The sequence below is a fragment of the Hippoglossus hippoglossus genome, chromosome 8, assembly GCF_009819705.1.
Source record: "Hippoglossus hippoglossus isolate fHipHip1 chromosome 8, fHipHip1.pri, whole genome shotgun sequence".
NCBI lineage: Eukaryota > Metazoa > Chordata > Actinopteri > Pleuronectiformes > Pleuronectidae > Hippoglossus > Hippoglossus hippoglossus.
The window spans coordinates 984091-997515 of NC_047158.1; positions in this window are offsets into that span (position 1 = coordinate 984091).

Genomic DNA, 13425 nt, shown 5'->3' on the forward strand with positions numbered 1-13425 from the left:
GACTCTCTGGAGCAAAACACCAAGTTAGAGATATCTTATGTCATAAAAAACATTTTTTGTTCTTTATCAAACTGTGGCAGGACAATTTAGAATATGATAGGCTGCCACAGTCTAGACAATTAGTGGTCAATACTACTTGAAATGGCAAGATAGGGCATTAGCTTTGGCCGATATATGCACTTTCATATTGCCCTTCTAGTTCTATTTATGTGCTAGTAGTGGTATATAGCTGTAGGCACCTGCACTCTATACCTTGGTCGTTAAGCAGCTAATCAGTCAGCTAATTAATTAGCCTTGAGTTATTCTTCAAGCAAGATTCCCCGCTGTGCTGATGCTGCTTATGGGAGCATATGCTCACTACAGCTATTAAACCGGTAAAGCATTTGCATGAATCAGTCAACATGGAGGAGAGAAGTTTATGGTGATGGTTCTGTAGTACACTTCGAGACACCACATCGTCAGTAATGAACCCAGGGTCATCAGGTGTTTCAGGTTTAAACATCAGACACCCTCACCCAGGCAACCCAGCCAGTGATGATCAGGCCCTGACTTGTGTGCAGGTAGGTACTCATCCCCCTCTTTAACCAGAGAAAATGGGAAGACGTCTCTGCAGCTTCCAGGATGTTTTTATTGTCTCTCCTCCTTTGCAGCCCACAGATACCAAGGAGCCCCAGGAACCGATGCAGAGACTGGCCTGCAAAGCCCCTACATTCCACTTCCACTGTCTCACAACAAGCTTTCCACCCGTTTCTCTGGCACTCAGCTACCAGGTCAGCATACTCTGCTCGTTTCCTTTCCTGGGCTTCCTCCATTCGATCTTCCACAATGGAAGTGTGGTAACTGCAATGATGTGCAGAAACTTCAGCTGCTTACCTAGACCAACAAGCAGTATAGTGTTTGAGAATGTGTATGTCCTGATATGAACTGTTGGGGACTATTATCAATTGCATACACATTTAACCCTGCGTATGCAGTCACCCTGACTTGGCTTCTGGACTGACGAGGAAGCCTCACCCTGACTCCATGTGTTTGACCTGATAATGAGGCCCACCCTGACTCTGCACTAACTGATTATACAGCTTCTCTATAAATATTGCAATTATTCTAATCTGGTTAGTTTGTTGCAATAAACTAATTTAAACCCACAAGTCGCAGTTTCAGTCTTTTCTTATGTGACTCCTAAACCACACTTCTGAGGGGAAGCTAGGGCTTAGGGTTCTTCCCATGAAGGGCGATGCTGCTCAGGCTTCATGACTTCATAGATTAGCAGTTGCCAGAACAATAGATGCAGGATTTAATGCAAATCCACGCCTTGTTTTTCCCGACAAACCCTGACTTGTCCACAGTGGAGAGCCAGGATTGGAGGTCCATACTAGTTGCTTACCATGATGTTGTGTCCCTCACGTCACTGGTGAAGACCTTGCCCAGGCCCTTGACTGGCTTATCCGTCACCAAGGGGATCAGGATGTCTCCCAGAAACAAGTGGATCTGGTCTTTTACACTTCCCTTCCTGAGGATCAGTGACCTGGATTTTGTCGGCTTGAAGCTCATCCATGTCGATGTAATGACCCGCTCAAGCTCTTAAAGGAGCCAGCTACACTCAGGCACGGATGCTGTTGATACCACAAGGTCATCCATGTAAGCTTTGATTGGTGGTTGTCAGGTTTTGATATGGACCTGGGTCCTCTTTACTCTAATTCAGCAGATTTAACAAGCATATTCATGGATAGGGTAAACAGGGGCACTGAAATAGTGCAGCCAGTGATTATGCCTTTTTCCAATCAATGGCATGCTGATGTCAGAGTCCCAGAGGTGAACCTCAGACTAAGTTGGTATAGCAGTCCAGGATGAGATTTTTGATCATCGTTGGGACCTGATTTCTGGCTATGCCTGTTTCCACTAGTTTGTGTGGGATCAACCCATAAGAATTAGCAAGGTCCATCCACAGCACTGCCAAATCGCCGAATGTGTCCAGAGGTAACCAGTAAGGCAATTGGCCATAACCTTGAAAATGGTCTTGCATGCCACGCTGAGTAGTGAGATGGACCTGTACTGCTCGATGTTGCGTTCTGCTCTTTAGGAATCCATATGCCTGTTACACATCTCCACTGATGCGGCACGCTTCCATTCTTCAGGATCACTCTGAAGATCTTCCAGAGGTGCTCCAAAAGCTTGGGGCCATGTTTAAAGACCTTTTATTGTGCTCCACTTGGGCCAGGGGCTGGTAAAGTTCCAGCAGACAGCCTTCTTGGGCTCTTTCGGTATGTTTTTTTGCTGTCAATAAGGGTATGAGGGTTGCACAGAGACCAAGATCTTGTCCCCTCATTTCATCACTGTAGGTGCTGCTGAGTTGGCGGTTGATCCTCAAGGCTTGCCAGCTGCCCACCTCATTTTTGCACCAGCAGCCTCTTGGTGAAGCTGAATGGGTTTGCAATGAATGCACTATGCCTGCAAGCCTCATACTCCATTTTCCTGTGCCATTCAGTGTGGCGGAGGTAAATTTGCTTCTTCCTTATTGTGTTTTGAAACTTCTGAACTGACTCTTGAGTGTCAGGTATGCATACACGTCTGTGTTGAAATGTGTGCCACTTGCTCTCTTTGCTGGCAACAGGCCACAAAACCTGGCAATGTTATGAGGGTCTACTCAATGGTGTTGCTTGCAGTACTTGGGACTTCTGGGCACTGTGGGGTGATTCTGGGCCTAGTACCTCCCCCGTGTCAGCAGGTGCCGACTCAGAGACTGCCACTGTGCGTTGCCCAGCTTGCTCCTTCCTCAAGCAGCCATTCGTCATTTGTACATTAATTTGAGTAGTGACCGATGAATTAGGCATCTGTGTGTGGTTGTAAAAATAAGGTCCACCACATTACTTAGCTAACATTATGCCATGATGTTAAGCTTGCCACACAGCCAATGTAATGTTAATGTTAACGGGGGGCTAGGGAATCGCCGACCTTCTTGTTAGAGGACGGCCGCACTAACCCCTGAGCCACAGCCACCATGTCACATGTGATGTTAATCACATTTTATTAACAGGCAACTGAACTTAAATGTTTAATTAATATTATTTCTTAATCAAATAGTATAGATCATTAAACTGCAGAAACAGAATTAAAGGTCAAGATCACTGTGACCTAACAAAAATATTTTTTGGCCTCTTGGACACAACATCTCAGGAACACCTTGATGGAATTTGGCACTGGTCAATTGAAATCACATTTTTAATATACAATTCTTAAATTTACAAAAATGTACATACAGGTCAACAAAAAGATGAAAAGCTGATGTTGATGTTGTTGATGTTGTTCAAGACAAATGCAGAGCATTCACTGAGAAACTAGACCTGCGTGCTGAATAGTTTTGAAGCCCCCCTGGGAGACCTGTGGGGACGTTATAACCTCTGAGAAGGTCTTGTGGGTAACGCAAAAGTAATGTGAGACAAATAAAAGCAAACCACACAATTGTCTCAAAAATGAACACATTTACTAGCAGGTTGAACCGTAGCGAGTGGCAGCCTGACACAACATATCCATGTCCCACTTTAACTTTCTTATGTTTTACCTTTTTTCTCTACTCCTAGAGAGCTTTTTTCAAAACCAAACTCTGGTCAGAGGGCAGCAAGAATAAAGGGGGTGCAATGTATTATGACCAAAGGAGTTCAGTGTTAAGTGGAATTAGCTTTGGCTCTTGGTCTTGCTGGTTAAAGCGGATAGGGACAAACAGCCGTAAGAAGTCGTGCAGCTGGCTTGCTGTCTTTGTTAATTTCAAATGTTTATCCCAGGAAACCAACCACTGCAATGCATAACTGACTACACCAGGTTCTGTGAGGAATGTGTTGTCCCCCAAGAGAGTCAGGTGCATCACCAGGGACATTAAAGCTCTGCTGAACTGGAAGAGAGGTGTGGTATATTCAGCTAACATAGATTGTTAATGACATGTTCATGATTAGGGGGCCCCTCGTTTCCTGACTCTCAGATGAATCTAATTATTATTCGATATGATACTCGTTAAGTTCTCTTTGACCTGGAGAAACTCTCTTTGACCTGTTAGATAGAGGGATTTCCATCTTTAAGTAGGAAGCATGTTTTGTATTAGAAGCCCCTATGTATGACGTCATTTTATCTTATTTCCTGGGCGGAAACAACTTCCCTATATGAAGGCTTGTCCGGCACCGGCGAGGTAGACTTCTGCATTGGCCGAGAACGTCTCCAGGTATACCTAGGTACCTGTCCTGACCTGTAACTTCTGTGTAATAAACCTTATTATACAAGCAAGAACGGTGTCCGCGGAGATTCCTTCATCATCATCTTCAACATCACTGCTGCTTAAATATACGACAGAGGATTTTCATGGAGGGGGGCAACAAGGAAACCAGAAAGGATATCCAGAGCGAGCTAAAGAGGAAGGTAAGGAGGACTTAAGACTGCTACAGAGACAGACTCGAGGGAAGGCTGCAGGCTGCAGCAGAACAATCCTAAGCAGTTTTAAGACATGACCTGCAGATAAAGTCTAGAATATTGGGTCTGGACTTTGCCTGTCACACATGCACTACATAGCGGAAGTCTTTAACATGTGCCCTCGGCTGCTAAGGTGGTTTTACCAGTCTGTTGTGGCCAGTGACATCTTTTTTACTGTGGTGTGCTTGGAGGACCAACAAACTTAACAAGCTGGTGAGTAAAGGTCAGCTCTGTGGTGGGAATGGAACTGGACAGTGTAGAGGCAGTGATGGACAACCCCTCTCATCCCCTCTGCTAAACAGAGGCAGCTTAGGAGCACGTTCAGCCACAGATTCATCCAACCCCGCGGCTCAAAGCGCTTGGGGGGCTCCTTTTTGCCATCAGCCATTCGACCGTGCAACACCACAGCACCCACAGTCAAGCGATACAATTATATTTCAACTGCACATTTTGTACACTGCATAACCTTCCACTGGGAATCAGACCAGCTACCTCAGTGTCCTCTTTTAAATCTATTTTACAGACTCATTTTAAAAATTGTTATATTACAAGAATGAACAAATTGCACAAGAACACAGCTTTGATCCCTATCTCTAAATTGCCCATTTATGAAAAAACAGCCTTGTATATATATATATATATTAGGACTGACAAACGATTACAATTTTTAATCACGATTAATCCCCATTTCTAAATGCCCAAAAAATCCCCATTTTCTATGTATATTGTTGTGGGAACGGAAAGATAAATGACAGAAGGCGGATATATACATTTAACATTTGTTTTTTTATTGATGACAAGTCCAAATAACAGAGTTATTAAGATTGAAAAATAAAATATAATAAAACTAAAACATACCACACCGTAATTAAATGTGGCTGTTTCTTTGTTTTGCCTCTGACTAAACAAAGGATGATGTTAAATATAACTTTTTATTAAACTCAAAGAACCTTTATCCTAAACAATTGGTGCATCTTAAGCTTTGCTCTCTTTTTTTTTAGCAAATATAGGATGGTTGAATAAAACTTTTTCTTTTCTTTTTTAAATAAAACAAAAAACAACCAAACCTTTACACAATTAAATGTGAATGTGAAATCTGAATCTGAGCCCATCTGTAGAAGCAGTGTTGAGCCAGTTCACACTTAAAAAGAATGAGTTCCATGCTCAGTTCATGCAGATGAAAATGAACTAGTTCACGTTCATAGTTCATTTTTTATGGGGATGATTTAGGTGACAAACGTTCGGTCATGTGTTTGGTTATGAATCACTGGTGTCGGATCATGTCTGCGTGTTGCTCCGCTCACTTTAACACTGAGTCCTGACTGTGAGCGTCACGTCTCGTGTTGTACTGAGCACAAAATGTTGACGAGTCATTTTCATGATGTTTAAATGCAGCCTCATAAACTCTGGAGCCAATCAAACAAACACTAAGTTACTTCATGTACTGATCAGGTCCTGATAACTAGTGATGCGTGTTTATTAGTTCAAGTGAGAGCAGAGTGGAGGAGGACACAGAAACTCCAGCTCGGTACAAACCAACTGCAGCTTCTGCTCTGATCATGATGCAGCTGATCACTGATCAGCTGTGACCAGAGAAACTCTGTATTTCACTGTTCTTCTACAAAGTCACTGACCGGCTGCTTCACGTGAACGAGCTCTGATCTCACTGCATGTGTCGCTCTGAGTGAGTGAGTGGGGGCGGGTATGGGTACATGGAGCGGGTCATTCTGCACATGTGGTAATGCGTTAATTCCACAAAATAATCTCCAGTGTTAACGTGTTAATTTTGACAGCCCTAATATATATATATATATATATAGTATTTCTGTTTTCATTTTAAATTCTTTCTTTACTGTGCCCTTGCACTGCTACTTCCTTGTGCTGCTGTTTATCAGGAGAATGCGATGGATCAGCTGGACAGTGACCTCTATTCCTCTATCCCTATTAATGCTTAATAATTTACCTGTTTTGTATGACCTGCTTGTATTTTCAATTTACAATCCTCTTTGAAAGTGAAATCCTATGTTTTCAGTCAATATTTAAAACAAAAGTTGTGCAAATACAAACATAATTTATTGAATGTCAATCAGTTATAACAGATAACACAAAAGATTAGCTGGGGATTAGGAGGAGTCACGCACTGGGAAGATAGCGATGAGTTAGCTGCCTTCTTTTAGCTACAAAACCGCTCTTCAGCGGTTTGGGACTATGCAGCTGCTGTAGCTGGCTGGAGGAGTGGTTTGATTTATCGTTTTAGTTGATTGATACAAGTTGAATCTTTAGGATAAGATTGGGATACATTATCTTGTTTTTGAGGAGTTCCTAATTATGTGTCTTTGCAAGTATTTCCATTTGAGATTTCATATCCAATATTATTTATTGCCTCAGGGTCTCCTTCGAGTCCTTCCAGTCCAACTCCTATTGAGTACATGTGAAGGTAAGAGCATGTTACCTCTAGTTTCCATGGTCAACATCTCACTGAGTAACTAAATAGCTGGAGACTGTAGTCCACCTAACCCTAACCCAATACAGATAAAGCACTAGTGTGGGTGATTTCTACAGTTGTACAAGTTGTACTATCTATCAAAAAAGATAGATAGATGTGGTATTTAACAGATTAAAGCAAACACTTAACTCCAATCACATCAAAGATCTCAATCTAAATTACATGACAACAACAGTGTAATTAATGGATAGTCTGCTCCACATGTATGATAGCACTATATAGTGATTTTACACGCAGAATTTGGATAGTCAAATAAAATGGGGCATAGTAAATATAGTGCACTATACAGTAAATAGGGCATGATTTCAAACACAGCCTAAGGCTGACTTTAAATGAACCCTCTTCATGGTTATTCCTCCCCCCTGTTGCCCTGGCTCGAGAATAGAGCCCAGTGCCTTAATTGGTAAAGTAAAACTATGAATTGAAGATACAACATTGCTGGTTAAGATCTTTTAAAAATCTTTTGAAAGAGCTTATGACTCTGGAGACTGTAAATCAGCAACACAATTACTATCCATTTAGATAAAAATTGTGACTTTCCTGTACCTTTCAATTAACAATTATTTAAAATGACTCACAGTCATTGGTAATAACATTCACTATATTTGTCAGAATACATATTTATTAACCCTCATCTCTCCCGAGTTGTGTATATACTATGCAGTATATTGAATCCCTGATTGTTCAGAATGGAGGCCTTGTAGTCATCTTTGTAGCTTGTAGCTTTTATCTGCATATGCTTCATGTTTGTCTCATTTATAGATAAATCTTATGATTTGTTTCTGAAGCATCTGTATGATGTGCATGTTTTGGTGTCATTACCGAACTGACAGAAGATTTGAGAATAGCAGTCAACACAAGCCTCATCATGAATCTTGTTGATTAACTAGTCCAAGCTCATATACACACATAGTGAGTCAGAGATCTCGTCTCTTTGCTGTCTTCTTGCCTCATGGGACTTTTAGTCTAGTTTTGTATTATATCGCCATCTTACGCAAGTACAATTTTAATTTTTCATATTATTCCAATAACCAACCCAGAACTTTAATAAAATAAATAAATAAAATGCAGTAAGTGCAGCCCATGTTAGCTTTGATGCAAGGCAGCATAACTCATTAAATTGTGGGTACATTTTGATTCTAAAAATAAACTTCCAGCCTTAGTTTTATTATTCATGCCATGGCATCTTATTGCAATCCCCTGTACACACAGCTACCAGCCAATTTCATTTCTTTTTAATTGTCCATAGCCATGAAGAAATGAACAAGTATTTCCTTCAGGATAAAGGGGAAATGAGAAGCAAATAGATTACACTCTCAGATTGGATTTGGACGCCAGTTTATTCCTTCCTTTGTGTTTATTAGTCCTTTTGAGCCTTTTTTCAATAAACACAATTTTCATACAATAGGTTGTTCAATCACCTTTTACAACAATACACATCATATAAAAATGAAAATGTTGCCATTGCAGTTCCATTTTTGTCATTTTTTCTTCAGGGTTTAGGTCTGATTCGACATATCATTTACCTGACCATATGCGTTCTATTAAACCCATCGATCCATTGTTTTCTTCCAAGCAATATTTTTCATCTCTTCCTGGGAGACGCCAAGGCAATCCCATGTAGGCTGTAATCCCTCCAGTGAGTTCTTGGTCTATCCTGGGGTCTCCTCCCTCCCCTCCGGAAAGCCTGCATTGGGAGGCGCTTAGGGGACATCCTAATCAACTGCCTGAACAGCCTTAATCGCAGTTCTATCTCGAGTTCCCACCTGATGCACAAACTCCTCACTCTTTCAAAGGGGAAACCCAGCCACCCTTGGGAGACAGCTACTTTTGTGTCTGCAATCTCATTCTTTTGGTCACTACCAAAATGCTCATGAACATAGATGAACACAGAATGTCTTGTTAATTTAACATTTTGCCAGGCAGGATAAAATATGTTTAATAGTTTGCATTGAGGTCAAACATATAATTTCTATGCTAATTTCATCACAATTTATGTTGTTTCATATATATATTTCAACTCAGGAAAAAAACAACAACAGATAAACCAAAACCTGAGTAGGTCTTACTGCAGATCCACCGAAAGTCAGCTGCTGGTTTAACTGTAAACAAAACGTTAAACTAATGCTAATAGCATTTACCCAAGACAACAGAGAAAAGAAAGAAACGAAAGAAAAAAGCATGGAACACAAATGTAAATCAAATGGGTTTTTTTTCTTCTTCAAAAATTCAATCTTGCTGATAACATCTAAACTATTGCATTGGGAACACACAGTGAACCCTAGATTCAGATGTAGTATGAGATTACTTTTTATATAATGCCAATAAAAAAGACTTTTAGCCAGAACTATGGCTGTTATTGGGGGCACTGAGGTCATAAGGGTTGATTAATCCAATTGATTGGCCAGTGAATATTTCCACCCACTGCTCTCACTAACACCCTGAATGACTGGCACACAGAGAGTTCTGGCGGCCTGCTGAGGATGGTAAAAACTTAAAACTGACACGATAGGATTCGATGAGTTGATGATTTTTCTGACATTTTCTGACATTTTCTGAGATAGTAAAGCCATGAAATGTCATTTTTTTGAGGTATGGTAAAGTAATACATTTTCCTGCTAATCTGAACCAAAAACCAACCAGTTAAAATTAATTCTCTTTTGATAGACTGGTTGCACACTACCCCGGGATGCCAGCAGCAGGATGGTAACATTACTACAAGCACATCTCAAAAAGCGGATGACCTAATACTACCATTCAATCAATCATAAAAAGGCCATCCAAAATTAAGATTTTCAAAAGTTCTTTAAGTGGCTGAAATTATTTTGGTGTTACTTTTAATTAATAATATTTTCTAAATTCAAAGTGCCTATAAGCTTTTGATAGCAGGAAAACATTTGCAAAATGCAACCTACAGGCAGCAGCAGTGTTATTTTATTAAAGAGTAACTATTTGAAAATGTTTTCTGTCACAGTTTGTGTAGAGAGCAGGTGGACCCAAAAAGCAGGAGCGAGGCAAGAAGCAGGTCCAATTAAAAAAACATGGAGCAGGCCCGGCAGGAAACTAAGGAAAAACTCAAACTGTCCAAGAAAAGAAAACAAGGCAGGAAAAAACAACCTGAGAACATTGGAGACAAAACTGGCAGGGACTAAGACCAGAACTAAACAGACGACTCGACAAAGGCAGAACTGAGGACTTGACTTAAATTCAAACTGAACTGATGACAAGGAGCACAGGAGAAACAGGTGAAACAAATCAAGGCAGGAAGTGGACAGCACAGAAACACGAGGGAGATCAGAATTTCAAAATAAAACAGGAAACACAGAATGGAACACAAATCTAAACAGGATCAACACAAATCTGAAAACAAGGAAACAAAGGTAAAGGTCAAATAGCCAAAAGAGTTCATAATCAGAACAGTCCAACAAAAACAAAAAAGTCTTTATCCAAGAGATAAAGTCCAGAGTCATGACAGTTTTCATTCATCACTTTAAAAATATACATTAATTATGAGATACTAACAGCAATTACAAGGACATTTTATCCGGGAGTGCACATTTGTGTTTGTTTCAGTGTATGTCTGTGGTTTTCTCCACCTCTCCTCTTCTGTCTCCCTCTTCTGCTCGTGCAGCGGTATACCGTAGCATCTTGCTGCATAGAGTAGATTTAGTCATTAGGCTCTCTTTCTCCCTCCCTCTCTCTCACACACACTGACACATTTACGCATAGTGAAATACACACTCACTGAGAACTGGTGGCTAAGCAGGAATTTACACAAAAGGAGGAGGAAAGGAAAGTCAAAGCGAAAAATAAAGAAGGGCCAGAGATATCTTTCCAATTCAAGAGGAGCTGGTTTATCTGTGAGGGATACATAGTCTGAAGGTTGCACAACTTGTGTTTAAAGTGAAGGAGGAGTCTGTTCGATACTGCAGGGGAAAGCACTCAGCTGTCCAGACATCATGATGATGTATCTGTGGGTAAGTTGTATATGTGTGCAATACTCAGTGTGTGTGTGTGTGTGTGTGTGTGTGTGTGTGTGTGTGTGTGTGTGTGTGTGAGCTGTTTGTATTCGGCTTTTTGAGTTTTTTTCCTTGTATATTTGCTCTTTTCTGAATTTGCTGCATGAAGTGTTTTTAGCTCAGAATTCTCAACAGTTATAAGTGACTTGCAAAGCTACCTTATATGGATGATGTATGAGCCTTTTTTTATGTTGAACATTGTGTCCGCTGTTCATAAGTGAGTTCTTACTGTAAACAAGGATTTTCCCTACTGTTCCATAATAGTTTAGACATAGAACAATATGTTTCTGCACATATTTCACTTTGTAGTAGATTGGCGAGGCTGAAATATAGCATGGGATGAAATGAAACAAATGAAAAATATCCACCCGATCTAGCAAGGTAAAAGGTTCGATCAGTCAGATAATCAGTGTTGGTGGGCAGCTCTGCAAGTATAGCAGGACCTGCACTAATCATACTGTTACCAGTTTGATATCAGGCCATAATTCTCACATGCTGAACTATCCCAAATTGGTCCTGATGCTCAGACCAGCACCCATCATGATAGCTCTCTGCTATAAATGCAACCGTGTGTCCAGGGGCGGACTGGGACAATAATTCAGGCCGGTAATTTTTCCAGGCCACCCTTTTCACGCAAAGCACAAGACCTCTAATTTTGTAAGCTAACCCTATTTGTTGATGTGACGGTTACCAGACTAGTAAACAAGAAGACGGCCCTCTGCCATCTTTTCAATCATGTTTGTCAAGTACCATAAGAATCTCTTTCTCTGTTGCCACAACCAAAACTAAACCAAAAAAAAAGATATTTCAAGGGGCTTTTACTATGAATTTCTACATCAGATTGTCCTGATATTGTCAGAGTGAGACACTGAGGTGGTGAAGTGTCATTGTGAAGTGAAATGAATCTGTGGAAACAGGTAGTTTCTCAATGACTGTTATTTTGTTGCTTTAATTTAAGTTTTTCTTCATTATAAAGTTTGACTGATTATTTACACACTGGTAATGAGAAATCATAAATTTTCAATTCTCAATTTTCTCTGAAATAGTTTTGTAATTTTTATATTAAATACTATTTATTTATTTATCATTACTTTATTCATTTCAAATCATTTTAATTTTTTTCATTAATTAATTTGTTACCTCCTTAATTCATTCATGCATTCACAGACTGAACAAATGTGACGTCCCATTTACAGGAAAGTCGCTGTTATTTTGAAATCACTGAAACACACTATTAACTTAATGCTTAGAAACAATGCGCACCGTGAAATGAGTGGGGGCTAGTTTGACCCTGTGTTTGGGAGTGGAGGCTGGTTTGACTGCAGTCCTGTTCTGCTGCACATTGTCACTTGACTGACCTGGTCCCTCCCTGGTGAACATGTTGCTTATTTTGCAGTATTTAGCTGCATCTGAGGCAAGAGCTTTACTGTTCTTAATTCTCTCCCTCTCTGCTCCACCTATCCTTTTCTTCTGACCATGACCTTCCATTTCGCACTCCTTTGTGTATCAAATGAGATTGGAGAGGGAGTCTTCATTTCAGTATGTAAGATATTATTCACTACACAAACACATACACGCGCGCGTGACAAAATTATCACTAGATCAATCGTTAAAAAACAATCGATAGGTTCAGCCCTACTAGGTTACGACATAAGAAGAGCATGAGACATGAGAACACAGCTCCTAGGCAACATGAATGAATACAGAGGTTATGAGTTTTGCAAACTAGCAGGTGGGTAACATAATGTAGGGAAGACAAAGATATAATATCAAAAAAGAAAGATAAGGCTGTTGGGAATATTAACATTTTCTTCAGACATGTTATAAAATTATAAATGATAACTGTATGACATAAATTACAATAATTGAAAAAACATTAGTAAGCACATTACAATACAATAAGAGCTTGGAGCTTTTAGAAAATGTACAGGTTGTAGCTACAAGAGGTGGTGGCTTTTATATGGACTAATCTCATGAACATGGTAAACACGACCCCATTTAAAAGAAGCATTAGAGTTTTGTGACATCATAAATTCTCACCATAGCCCCACCCGTGGTCAACAGGTCTAATCAGTCAGAGTCGTTAAACACACCTATGTGGGTGAACAAAGGCTTTAAAAGGGATGGATCACCAGGAACCATCCAGTCTGACTGGAGGTGGAGGAGGAACATTAAAACATTCATCACAGTTCATCACAGATGCAAGCCCAAGCTTTCTGCAGTTAAGTCATGTCTTTCACAGTGACTCTAATCTGTTTGCTTAAAAAAAAAAATATATATATACATTTATATAATGAAAAAAGGGCCCAAAAAAGTCCAAGCACTACTCACGTTTGTAAAAACGCAAGTGAGTACAATATTGTATAAATAATAATAACAATAATAATAATAATAATAAAATGCTATAAAAGGACCAAAGTTAGGTCGCACAAAATTACCACATCA